Source organism: Austrofundulus limnaeus, unplaced genomic scaffold (assembly GCF_001266775.1).
Source record: "Austrofundulus limnaeus strain Quisiro unplaced genomic scaffold, Austrofundulus_limnaeus-1.0 Scaffold229, whole genome shotgun sequence".
In the NCBI taxonomy this organism is placed as follows: Eukaryota; Metazoa; Chordata; class Actinopteri; order Cyprinodontiformes; family Rivulidae; genus Austrofundulus; species Austrofundulus limnaeus.
In genome coordinates, this window is record NW_013952631.1 from 410,467 (window position 1) to 425,063 (window position 14,597).

At 37.1% G+C, this 14,597-nt stretch overlaps 1 protein-coding gene across 1 annotated transcript in view; it reads right to left on the minus strand.

Moving 5' to 3' along the window:
* The window catches only part of nrcamb (neuronal cell adhesion molecule b), a gene marked incomplete in the record, with an annotated part of 104,357 nt that overhangs the window by 60,629 nt on the left and 29,131 nt on the right, over window positions 1–14,597 (minus strand). Inside the window, 1 exon segment of the mRNA XM_014019740.1 lies at window positions 1,610–1,685.

A 14,597-nucleotide genomic window follows, 5' to 3' on the forward strand; every position in this document is an offset into this window, starting at 1 on the left:
CTTTTATCACACATTTGTCACATTTTTAATGACTATTGCATGATTGCGAAGTACCAACACTTACTGCTGATTATAAAACATATTCGTTGGTATAAAAAAAACTGTGGTAAGTGAGTCGTGACCTTTGCCTCAGAAAGTTTAAGAACTTGTGAGCATGACTAATGAAATTATTATTTGGTGTGTTTGTTCTGTCCAGTGTTCCCATTTGACCCTGCTACTCTAGCTCAGCATTGTCTATGTGGAATAGGAGTGACATTCTAAAATTGAAACCAACTAAAGTATTGACCCCATAAATTTAGCATCAATACGATCTGACAGTAACGGTAGCAACATTTGTTGCTGTAGATTCAGTCACCCAGGACATGGCAATTTTATAAAAAGACATAGACGAAGCACCTGGACTTCTCTGTAGCTGAAGACGTGCGGAGTTTCAGTATATACACTGCATGATTTGAAGTCCAAATACTTTGCTTGGTAATTTATACTTTACTGGAGTAATAATTTTTCAGCCTACTTTTTACTTTTTACACTTTCACGCAATTATCTGTACATTCTACATTTTAAAAACGCAAAAACTATTTCCATATTTCAATTCTATTTCACTCCAGCTTGTCATTGTTCAGAAAAAAGCAAACCTTTCTTGATGTAAGGCACCTTTTGGATAGAGTGAATTTGATTGTGGTTGGAGGAGAAGTATTTATTCCATTCTGACACCCTATTGGTTTGTACTCAATCCAACGTATCTGTAAGAAAAAAATCACGTCACACTCCAGCAGAACATATGTACGTAGTCTAGTATGAAGATGACTGAGGCAGATATACTGTATGTATGCAGCTGAAACAGGTAGGCTAGTGCATCCCAAAAATTTCAACATTAATATTTTAATATAACATTATGTCAATATTACCTTTAGAAAAATGCTTTTGGGGAGTTGGGGTTGTGTACTATAGATCCTTGTGAGCTTTAATCCTTAATGACTTGTATTTTCCCCTTACATTACTTTTACTTTTATACTTTAGGTAGTTTTAAAACCAGAACTTTTACACTTTTATTGAGTAAAAAGCTGGAGTTGATACGTCCACTTCCAAAAATGTATTCTTTAAATCCCAGTATCTATACTTTTACTTCAGCAATGAATGTGAATACTGTTGACATCCCTTGTATCAATATTCTAAATACTATGATGGATCTGCTTACCTGTACTACAGTGACATAAAAGTTGGATGAAAAGCAACATGACTGTTTAGACTGCGGTTGCTTTGAGGAACATTGGATACTGTACGTATCTAATTTACTACTACATTTTGAAAAGACCTGAGTCAGATAAAAAATAAATAAATAAAAAAAAATCAGATTTGTCACTTTCAGACTGTCATGAAAAAGTGGGTCACATGGGGGCAAAAAAAATTCGATTTAAGTCACATTTGCCGTAGCCCTAGACCAGAGAAGCTTCACATCCTGGAGTTAGAAGTGTCTTAGTTGATTTTTTTATCTCAAAAGGCTGTAAGTTTGCAACATTTTAGAAAAAAAATAATATTTGAGGAAAAAACAAAGTGACCATGCCAAAAAAAATAAAATTAAAAGTTACAAATAATGTCTCAAACTTACCAGAGTGACTCAAATATCCTCTCCTTTTACTCCCTGGATAGTTGTTTTTATTCTTCCCCCTGTAATTTTCTTCAATCTGGTTGAAGAAAAAAAGTAGAAAAAAATTACTCATTTATGTTTTTTTAATGAAAACAACCAACTTCAAAGCAAACTGAAAATCAATGTCCCAGCCACCTTTAAAATCTTTCTCAGTAGGAAGGTTTCTGTGGCATTTTCTTTAACAATGGGCACACTTCTCTACGTATAAATTTATAATAATCTGATCCCTTTCATACTGAGAGTCTTTTCCGCCCACAGTCACACCACAAAATGTTCCAATAAAAAGCTTATTTTTATTTATTTATTTCTTAGGAAAGATTTTTATGCCTGTGTAATCTTCTGAGTGTGTTGGCGCTTCGGAAATGTACTTAAAACACACCCAACTGTGAAAGGATTCAGAGGTGAAAAGAAAGCAAACACACGAGCTGTGTAAACCAGAGTGTGATCATGAATTAGAAGTGTGTAGTCCAAGCTGACAGACACAAAGAACTGCAGCTGAGAGCCGAAGGGGAGACACATCTTCTCTCGTCTTTCCTCTCATCTTATCTACACGACTTCTTCATCTTCAATAAACCCTTTCTTCTGTGCTTGTTCTCCCTCTCCCTCCCTATTTTTTGTCTTCTCCTGCCATCCTCACCCATATACTAATATCTCCTTTCAGATTTTTTTCCAACTCTCACATGTGTCCTATTCTGTCTTAATTGTCCACATCTCTCCTCACCTTCACATCTCAGCACTATCCCCTGCTTTTTAACCTGCAGTTATCAATTCTCTGTTCTTCCTCCATGTCGTCATATCCATGCAGTTCAGAAGATGGTTCATTTTTTAAAAAGCTGTTGTAAAAAATATTTTGGAGTTTCTAAATCAAAGAAGAATTCATTTAACAAGATTTTGTCTTTTTCATCTTTTTTACAAAACATGGTAAAAACAAAGACAATCTTAAATTACAGTTTATTATCTGGTTGTGAATGTTTGACACTGTTTACTCAGTAAAACGTGATTTAGGAAGAAAGGAAGTTTGACATTTGAAAAATACTGAAATAAATGGCAACTAAACTGAAGGAATTTGTGCTTGAAATGTCCATCACAAGTTTCATAAAGCCCTATAATTATTTTTCTGTTTTTTCCATTTTTATTTTTCTACATTCCATTTTTGTTCTTCATTCATTCATCCATTCATTCATTTGAACCCTATTTATTAACTTAAAAAGTATATATAGCGAACAATATTTAACTAAAAAAAGCCACAGAATAAAAAATAATGATTGTTATTTCTCTTTCACAAAGATAACAAATTGCTGTAATTCAGCAGAACATTAAATGCTTTTACATGATATTTAAATATTTACCTGTACACTCTAAAAATGAAATGTTGGATTTACTTAACCATGTTATGTTATCTAGTTCCACTTAACTGAGTTGAGTAAATTCAAAGCAACATACTTATATTATTTGGGTAAAAAACTGGTTGCTTTGAATTTACTCAACTCAGTTAAGTGGAAACAGGTAACATAACATGGTTAAATAAATCCAACATTTCAGTTTTTACAGTGTATTTTTTAAGGAACAAAAAACTGTATTTTTGTACAAAACATAAAATCTCATGTATCTCATATTAGAAAAGTAAGAGATGGGAAAAATGGATCTTTAAAACGGATGCAGATCTTGAAAAGCCGTTTGTTTCATAGAGATGGTTAAATGAGCCGTTCAATTTTGAACGAGTTACGTCGTCATGTCACGTGGGCGGAGCCATTTGTTTTGTCAAGCTGAACCCCTCCCCCTTTCCACCTGAGCTGCTGTCCTCCACTGCTCTGCCTGTCTTCTGTAAAATAGCAAAATGGGAGTGATTGTCTCAGTGGTCACAGATGAAAAAATAAAGACATTATGACGAATAAAAAAAATAAAACTACAAATGGTCCTGCAACTCAGTTCCTATTGTTCATTGTCAGGAGCCGTTCAAAAGGTTTGAATCATTCAACATCACATCTCTAATAAAAGTTATCCTTAAATAGTTTAGAGTTGAACTTAACATTATGTGGCATAAAGAAACATAAAATCTACAAACAATATCAATTTGTGCACACTTGCCTACTGAATAGAATCTAAGCTCATTTTTACTCCTCGTTTGGCAGAGCCCCTCCTTGTTTACAGGGCTTTATCAAAAACAGTCAACGGGTTTTCATTTTTTTTCTAAAGGAATATCTGATTCCACACACAGCACATTTTGTCTGTGTTCTGTCAGAATAGTGGAAATTCTAGGAGCCTAGTAATAAAAAGCTAAATCTCCTTTGATCTTGGACCCACTAACCAGCCATTAGCTCATCAGTTCAGTCAGAAAAAAAATTGTTTCTCCAAACTGAGGTTCTTCAAAGACCTGACAACAGGCAAGACATCAACTATCCATGAACTTTTCACAGAAGCCAAAATTCGTGCATCTATATTTTATCACTTTTTATCTCCTCCAGTGTCACACCATCTTCTCCCTTCAATTCTTCCCTTTGTTCAGTGACGGCAGATCTGTCCTAACATGAGTTTGATAAAACAATCAAAAATATGGAACATCACATTTTACAAAATAAATAAAAACTGTTCTAATAGCCATAAAACAAGGGTTGGTATTAAACTAGGTGCCAGGATTCTTTTTTGCTGTCATGCTTCTTCATGTCCTACCTGTTATTCTCTTCCCTTCAAATCATTTCATTGTGAGCACAGACACGCCCAAAGGAATTGACAAGCAAAATGATTGAAAAAGCCAAGCCAATTTACTGCTAGCAAAGGCTTATCGACTTCAGTCTGCTGCTCAAAATAAAGTCTGGAAGTCCAACTGAGAAGCTGCTGTTTCCACTTGATTAAATGCAAACACAACTTTTTGTGCCACCCCAAATGCAACAACAGGTTTTTACTCACTCAGTCTTACACATATATCGTGGTTTTTTTTTTCAGTTGTTCTCCATTTTTTTCTAATTAAACAAGATTAGTCTCTGTAGCTTCATTGAATATTCCAAAATTGTGTTTACTTATTGTGTTTGTTCAAAACTCAAGTTTTTCAACCATCTGTGCAACGGACAGATTTCAGAAACCTAAATGCAGTCAGAATATGCCTTCATATAAAGTCAATGTTTTGTAAATTTTTATAGTTTCTTACCCAGATTAAAAAAACAAAACACAGAGACACAGGTGTTTTCCCTCTCACACCACCACATTGCATTACTGACACCTGAACAGGCTTCACAACAGACCACTGACAAGCACCACAGAGCTGTTCAGGTCTTGTATTTCCACCTTGGAACGACCCATCTGATCATTTCTGCTTCAAAACAGCTGCTTTCAGCTGCAGCTTCTAAATAAGACACATCAACAAAGTGACCTTTCTGCATCCTGTTTGAAACCGTCTGCGCCCTGATCCCATCAAAAGCAGCCTCGCACCATGACGTCGTGACAGCCGTCCCCCCCGCCCCACCTCTGCCCTCAGACACTGCAGCGCCGGACAGGGTTCGGTCCAGAACCGGCTGCCATGGTGATAGGACTGAAAATAACCAAACTACACAACGTCTCCAACTGTATCTTCAACAGGATGACAGCAAAGCGATGCTTACCGTACAAGAAAAAAAATCGAATCAAATGTGTTTTATAAGTAAAAAATAAAGTTGAGAGTTGTAATTACTGGCCGACGCCTCTTTGAAATATTTTACCGTCTTCCAGCTCTTAGTTTTAGTTTTCTATTCACGTCTTTATCAACACATTACAGAACCACAACCTAATGAATTTACAGACTTTCTACAGTATGTTGATTGTTAGATTAAACATTCCGCAGATTATAAAGCTGTAAGTTTAAAATACTTAATTTTTGGTTGGAATTTCACTGTTTAATATGACAACACACTTAGCTATAATGAACATTGACAGTTTATGGGTCATTATAGAGTTTTAATACAAAGAAAGAAAACCCAAAGCAATAAAACAAAGCATCAAAGCACACATCCTAATGAGCTGTGAATCTTTTTTTCAACTTTCTTTTCTTCAGCAGAAAAAGCCTGCCTGTAAGGAGAGTTTTGCCTTTTTAATATGTTATAGAAAATACGATGAAGGGAAAAGTAAAGTGTCAACAGGCCAAACAAACATAGCTCACTGCAGATAATACCAAGTGGTGTGGTCTCTAATGAGCAATGTTTTCTCCTTCAAGTTGTGTTCTTTTGCACATGCACATACACATGTGTGGGTGTGTGTGTGTATGTGTGTGTATGGTAAAAAGGGGAATTGAGGCTCAACACCAGTGAAGTGGCCTGTGGGTTTAATTTTAGAGTTCTGGTTAATGAGAGGCAGAACTAAATATAATCTGTCCTCACAATGAAGAATCCTTACCACCAAAGAGAAGTGAAATAGAGTTGAAAAACATTTGTTTTTTCTCTAAAATGATTTTTTTTTGTTTTCTAATATTGTTTCTGAAAAACTTCTTGAAATTAATTACAAAAGTATTGTATAATTTGTTAAATGTTGTGTATAATCCAGAATGTTTTATCCAGATTAAAAATGCAAAAATAACAGTTCTTGGAATACAGTATTACAGCACCAAAACCTGTACATTTTTTTATGGAAAATAAGATTTAAGCGACAAACAGTATAGCTCACCTTTGTTTCTGCATATATAAATCAGGACAAATCCCCTCAGCTTGTTATTTTTCGCATGAGAGCACAATTCAGCGACCATAATCCCAGTGGCAGCTGATTCTTCGATGTATCTGCTCTGACTGAGTGACAGTAGCGAGGGAAGCTGTTTCCCTCACTAAATGAGCCCCCACCCCTCTCAACACACCCACAACCCCCTCCTCCCACAACCTCTCCCCTCCCCTCTCGCACTGGGATTAAAACAACCTTTTTGTCTAGCTACAAAAAGGGGGTTAAACATTTCCTGGTATCACATGAACAGCAACCAGAAACCACAAAGTTAGCAGGTTGGGTCTGTGCTTGCACAGGAGCTTAAAGCACGCATAAAGTTATTTGTTTTGTATCAGACACAGCTGTCAGCGGAATAGGCAGATCACAGAGCATAACTTCCTCTTGGATGAATATGGCACAACATGAAAGCAAACCTGACACTTTAATTTCATCGGTGTATGGAAAGAAATAACTGTCAGCTGTGCTGATTGTGCTTGTGTCAATGGAGGCTTCTGGATGTTCAATAGAGGGTGGAGGTGCAGAAGAAATGAAGCAGCTATTTAAATAAAAAGAAAGCGCCTTGGGGGCACATCCTAAGGACTTCCTTTCCCATACAGTCAGGAGCCAAAGAAAGTGCTCACCTACACTCGACAGATGTCCTTGTGCAATCCAATCTAGTTGACTCAGTGAGGGGAAGCTTATTTATTGCCGACTCCTTGCTAGTATTATTGCAACCCACTTTAAAAGAATAGATGTGAAAAGTCTTTTGATGTCCGTTAGCTATGGTTGCAGAGGGCAACAATGGTTTGAAAGAATAGGCTTTTCATTGTACCTAGCCTTAAATAACACTCCTCTCACTACAAAAGCACAGAAAATGTAACATTATCTGCATCAAAGAACACTGTCTATCCCATTGAACAAAGACTTGGGACTCCTTTATCCTAAAGACCCACATCTTTCCCTCCTCAAATATATGTGCATTAAGTGTTTTTATTTCTGCACTGTTTAAATACAATTTAAATGTACTTAAAATTATTATTTCCATTGTAAAAGCTCTTGTTTCATTTTATATCAATTTATTGTGCAAATTAACTTCCGTTTTAGAGTGAATCGTATTTAAGAATGTTAGAGTTCAAATTTCAACTACAAAACACATGATACTATTTAAAAAATCTCACATCCAATTGTCTTATAATGATCCAAATGATCTGCTGATTAACGTAAAGACGAGATGTGAAAAAAAGCCAAAATGAAAAGTTTTATTTTTACTGTAGGGCCCATTAATTGGTTTTCAATACATTAAATAGGACACAAATGTTTAGATTTCTCATGTGATTTTTTTTGAAAATGCCTAAACTGTGGTGTTGGGACCACTGCATGCAAACTAAATACTGCTGGGTTACTTTGAAAACTCAATGGCTGGGTTAAAGATGATGGGTTGTGGGTTAGATTGGCTTCAGCAAGTATTGGGTTATAATGGGGGATTCAGTTGTTTTAAGACAGAAGTTGACCAAATCGGAACTGACTGAACCTCTGCTTTAGGATGCAATATGTAAAGCTAAGGGTCAAAACAACTACACAGTAAAAACCAGAGTGTAAAAAAATTTTAGTGTTGAACTTTTCAGAGTCTATTTAACTCCCTCTAGTGTTATTTTCTCAGTGTTGTCTCAACACTGGACAGTTTTAAATAATCTCCGCCCATTGTTAAGTCTTATAACACTGTTGAGTTGATTTGTCACCAGAGTGGAGTACCTTATTAACTCTGCTCAGAATCATAATTACTCTCATCAGTTATTTGACTTGAAGTTTTATTAACACTGCACAGTGTTAATCAGTGTTAAGTTTCAGCTCTGTTTAGAGTTAAAGTGTACTCTAAGAATTCAACACTTTGGAAAGAGTTAAATTGACACCAGTTCAGATAAGGACCAAATAGACTCAGACACCGTGTTAAATTTAACTCTATAAGTGTTGATTTAACACTGCAATATTTGCTATATTGGTTTTGTTACTAACTTTAGTTTGTACAATGAGTTGCTTTCCTAAAATAGCATTAGTTGATGCAAGATATATCTTAGAGTAACAGCTGGTAGTATCAGCTAGCTATTGCCAAACCATGATGTCATTATCCAATCCAGGTTTTGGGTTCATTAAAACTCAACTTCTTAGTAGCTCTAACTCAACCTTTTAACAGTTTTTTTAAGATGAAAACTTAACCCAGTATTCTGGGACAAACTGAACACCCAGACCTGCTGAGTTAAAACTACAACTACCCAGGTTTAGGAAAACATCATCTACACAATTACACCAGCAGAGGTTTCACAAAACTTCAAATACAAATTCTGTTTACCAAAAATTTAAAAGTCCATAAATCTAAATAATAATAATAATAATAATAATAATAATAATAATCCCTTTTATTTACATGTGACTTCTAGGTATTGAGGGGAACTATTTCTATTTTGAGCTGACACTAAATTCTCTGAGCGCATCTTCAGTTTCTGCTCAGCTACTTCCACTTGTTGCAGTTTTGTAAACTTAATAATCCAAAGATAAATGGTCTCACAAGACTTCTACTGTTGCACACAGCTGCACAAATATATTTTCCACCTTCTTGTGTCGATGAATCCTTCAGCCTGGATGCTGTCAGAGCTTCTCTGTGCTCCGGTTTTACTTATTTCCTTATAACCAGCCTCGCAGGGTTTTATATGTAAACATAACTCAGCATGTGACGCTTTCTCAGGATCTACCGTCGCAGCATGAAATGCTATTAATTTTAAAAATGGATCAAGAATAAAAGCCTTCATGAGAGCAGACATCTTTCACAGGAATGATGGATAGAGTTGAAGTTTATGGATTATTGTATGAAATGAGTGAAAGGGACATGCTTCTCTGAGCGAAGGGCGTGATTGACCAAATCTAATGGGCATTATTTCTGCACAGTGACTCTGTAGAGTGGAGACACTGGGCGATCCCCACCAGCCTATTGCTCCTTCAGACACACACTGAGATAGGACCGCCATCCTCCCTGTTCTTTGTCATGACACCAATGAAATAACGATATTTCAATGGCTGCTGCATACTTCAGTGGCAACTTTTACCAGAGCAAAGTTTGTGCCGAAGTCTGAACCAGACAGCCATCAATGGAGCTGAGCGCTGTGTGTGTGTCCATAGTGAGGGTTTCTTTTAAGTGCCCTATTCAGAAATGTGAATGAAAGTGAAATATGATTGGCTCAGGAATAAGAATGAAGGCTAACTAGGAGGGGGGCCACTTGTGAACGATTGCATTGTTGTCAGCGACAACTAGAAGACAATACAAATCATTTAGCGCTCCAAAGTTTGTCCCTTCAAGTCATTTTTGGTGCCCGTGTGTTTAAGCACTTCTTACAACACGCTTTCCTTTCTTGGTTTTATGTCACATTGAGCAGACAGCTGTTAAAGTGCTCTTCAGTCTAAACTAATAAAGCATGAAAATGGTTTGATAGGACCTGACACAACTGTCCTCAGGGAAATGCTTTTCTTTGTCTCCGTCCATGTAGGAATTCATTTTAGATTTGTTAACTCTGGATGAACTCATGACAACATGATAACAGATATGAAATCTGGACTCCTGAGGTTTGTCAAAGCAAGGCAATCATTGCAAAGAGTCCTGATCGCAGGAATCCAGGAAGGTGGTTAATTATCCAAGCTTTATGTAAAGTGAAGGAATTGTTTTATTTATAAATACAAACGTGTTGCATGAAGCTGCATTGATCAAACAGGCATTAGAAAACAAAGAAAACAAAGTGGTTTAGTGTTTAGGGAATTTACATGAATTACAGCAAGACACCCATAGAGACGGCCACGACCCCTCCTCAGCTTTTTGAAACTAAACAACTGTTCCCGCCCATTGACACACACACACACACATACACACACACACACACACACACACACACACACACACGAACACACACGAACACAATGGCACACTGGTGGGGAATGGCGTTACTGGTTTCCATGGTGCCATGGGGCTCACTGACAGGACTAAAGTGGTAACATGCTCACAGACAACAGCGAGGATGATGGAGAGGGAAAGAAAGAGAGACGGAGAGAGAGAGAGAGAGAGAGAGAGAGGCAGCGAGAGCTCTGTAAAAATAACAAAAAACAAAACAAAGCGGGTGTAGTAAAGAAGAGATTTACCACACACAGGCAGCAGCCCATCCTCAAGGTTAAGGACCTGTGTGTGTTGTATTTCTTTTTGACACAAATAGCCGCAGCACATTGTTTCATTGTCCCCTCATAAAAATTTCACCTAACATAGTTGTTTTAATCTAAAACATGTGATTATGTTTTATTTTAATTCAGGGCTTTGTGTTTTAGTATAATTTCAGGCAATTATTAAAAATTTTTACAGACGAGATAAGGAAACCCACAAACAATGACAATCAGCAGAAAACCAATCAAATGATTACAGGGTTTCATATAAATCAACCATCCAGTTATTTCTGGGGAAATGGCGGCCGGTCACTTCACGTTTAAATGTTAATAAAAATCACTGTCTTGTAAAAACTACGAGCATGTTTCCTTGCTGGATGTAAATGACATTTAAAGTTAGTGAAACGTGTGTAAGAGAAAGAACAGTATTTATGGGCTTTTTTAGACCGATCAGATAGAGGGACAAACTAAAAATAACTGGGAAAAGGTCCCTAAAACCATATTTTAATGAGCCTAAACTGTCTTAAGGTCCATTGGGCGCAGATAAGAGAGGATACCATCCACAGTAGAAACTGAAAGTATAAAAAGATAACTGGAGTCTGAGAGCACCTAATGTAAGACTAGTTACTTCTTACTGTATAAATTCAGTTGTACACCCACATTTTAATGACTTCCTTCTGTTGTTATGTTTCATATAAAATTTCTGTGCTCTAAATAAATGATTTTCTGAAAAGCTGTTACCAAGATGTTAAAAACAAAAAATAAAAAATAAATAAATAAATAAATAAAAGATGCAACCAGGCAACAACCAGCAGCACTTCATCTTCATCATCATTCAAGATATGAAGAAGTGATGTGGATCCGTTGCTCCCAAACTTCTCATCCTTCAACCCACAAAATAACAGTGGAGACATATGACCAACCTTTTTTTAGCTTATGTACAACTAATCCTAATAAACAAGGACATATTGACAACACAAACTGTCTGAACTGCTGTGATACTGTTATTTTACAATTTATGATGATTATTGCATTTTTGAAAATAATTTCATGCAAAACATTTGATTAGACTTTTTTTTTTATTTCTGGACATAATATTATGACCCTTACTTGGTGCTTTATGAGCCACAGTGAGGTCCTTCTCCCAACTTTAGAAATCATTAGTTTATACTGTATTATATGAGCAATAATTGTACAAACAGCTCCTCAATCTAATAAAAAATATACACAACATTATTAGGCACAGAATGTGTTCTTGGACATTAAAACAGCCAGTGCTGATTAATCCAGTTGGAATAATGAATCACTTGAAGTCTGAATTTCTCACCCATTTTCAATTTAAAATCCAGCATGGCTGCCTCGTGCCTAATAAGTAGAGATAGCTGCTTTAACAAACCGTTTATTCTGTAGGTTTACATGACAGCATCAGTTTCACATGAGGTACTTTACAACCACTTCGAGTGATAGTGTTAGTATGTACAAGGTGAAAAGCAAAAGCTTGTGATCCTAATAACAGCTACCATGTTCAGTGAGCACAACTATGGCACATTCTGTTGTCTGATTTGCAACTGGAAAACAATCCTTTTGGGTTTGACTGTGTTGATGTGGGCTTCGACTTCCGAGGTAACGAGAACGAAGGACTAAACAGGCATTCCTGCTGTTTTTTTTTCTTACTCACTAGTATTCTCTATTTAATTTTGCTAGCTTCCAGCTCAATTAAAATCTGTCTCATTGATTTTCCATGTTTTTTGCCATGCATGGTTAACTTTTTTTTTCAATATGCTTGGAGACTTTGGTGTTATTTTGATTCACAGGACAGATGGTGCAGGCTTGGAAATATAAATAACACATGCAGCAGGAAATGTTGAGAGTTGGCCACCCTTATCACAAAGAAAATTTTAAATAAGAAATTATTTTCTGTGTGCATAAAGCACTTAGTAGACTTTCCTTTCATTTATCTGTAGAATTTACAGGAGGCCTCTTCTTAACAATGGGTTTGATTGAAAGACTTTGGATAGATAGGTATGGGTATGTTTATGTGTTTATGTATAAATTTATATATGTATATGGGTATGATTTTCAGCAAGGCTATAGTCATTATAATTATATAGATATGCATTTTTGTTGCTGTGGTTTTGCCATCTTTGTTTTTGTAGGTGTGGAGCCAAGAAGTCGGTGTGCTGTCTTGTGTTTTCTCAATATATATTTCACATAATCTCTCTTTCACTCTTTCTCATTACATATCACTTTTTTCTCTCTCTTTCTTTTTCTTCTATTAAAAAAGCCACTGATGATGAAGAAGTTAAGATACTAAAATTCTGATATTAAGTTCTGCTTTCTACCGAAGTGGCGCGAAAAAAAAACACAACGGGTTTGATTACCGGTATTTGACTTTGGCACTGTTCCCCACCCCCCCTTTTTTTTTTTTTGAGGAAATGAACAGAAATCCTGCTCATTTCAGCTATTGTTATCTAAGCATTTTGAAGCCAGTGACTCAGAGTGAGCTGCCAACAGTAGCCATAAAGCTTAAAGCAATATGGCAAGCATTCATGTGGTAACAAAGCAGAAGAGGAAGCACTGCAGCCTGCTTCGACTCCGTGTCTGTACAGGGCTCGCCTCCAACTGCAGAGTGCACCAGCTGAGGAGATGAGGGGAGGTGGAAGACATCCAAGAGTTTTCTGCAGCAATAAGAAGACAGGCTCACTGAGCAGCCCCCCACCCCCACTAACACCTCTATATGCTCCATACTGTCACCCGTCAGAAGATCGTCTCCAGCCCAGTGAGCAGCGAATACTCGCGGGTGTCAATAAACACACACTGTGTTGCACGCTCTCCCTCTCTCAGTGTGTATGTGTGCTGATCCCTGCGTCCATATGCATCCACAGAAGGCGTAGGCATTTGTGCACCTCCCATGCTTCCCCACTAGGACCAATTTCCATCCGCCGTCTGTGTGAGAGTGCGATCGATGCCTCATAGGGTGCGCCATCCAGGCTGTTCATTACTGCTGGAAATGCTATGGCCATAAGCAAAAACAAACCCACCGCAGTGAGGCATAACACAACGTCCAGAGACGGATGGATGGACGGCACTTCCTTTTTACCACTTCACTTAAACATTAACCCTTCGGTTTCCGAGCAGCTACAGGACAAGCAGAACTTGCTGCTCAACTGTCGCTTGTGATCTACATTTCATTAGTCTTCATTAGTTTCATTAACCAACCGCAACAACAGCTGAGGGAGCTCCGTGTCTCTAGATGATGTCTTTGATGTGCACGTTAGTGGCAGCAGGAGGGGAATTACATTTTTTCCTTCTTCTCATCTTCATCCTCACCCATGCTGTGTGGCCAATACTCATACCACCTGTCTACTCATCACAACCCCAACCTCTAAAGACCCTATGAGCATGTAAACAAACACAAATCATTTAAATGCATTATTTGAAAATGAATGTTTAATATATAAATAAAAGATATTGGCCTCACATCACATGGCTGATGAAAACATGTCAAGGAGAATGAACAGCACAAGAAGTTAAAAGTCTTAACAGAGGAAAAAGACAGTAACAAATATTTAAAAAGTCAGTTTCTTTCTCTTTTCAAGTTTTCAGTACCTCTGGGTTCATATTACTCTTGCAAACTGCTGTGGATGAGCACAAAAAGGTAACAAAGACCGGTTTCTAAATACAAAATACAGGTTTCACCTCATAAACAAGCACACACCTGTTTAAATAAAAAAGAAACAAAGATGGAAAGGAAAAAGGGCAACTGCATTAAAGCAAGCACTATATCTCCGGCTGCTGTTTGATCGATGCAAAGATAAAACGAGCAGCTTTTGAATGAGTGATCCTTTGTCTGCTGCTTTTCTTCAGAAATGTTGAAAAGAAAAACTGTCAGAAAGGGAAAAACAAACTTCTGCTCCCTCGTTAATGCACATATTGCTAAAAATAGACAATTTTAATGTAAGTTATACAAGCTACAGCTGGTGAGGTGGAAGTGTCAGCAACGGTATGCTAGGGTGCTCTGTGGTAAATAGGAAACATGAATCAGCCTGTTTGTGGCAGAGTTATACACACACACACACACACACACACACACACACAC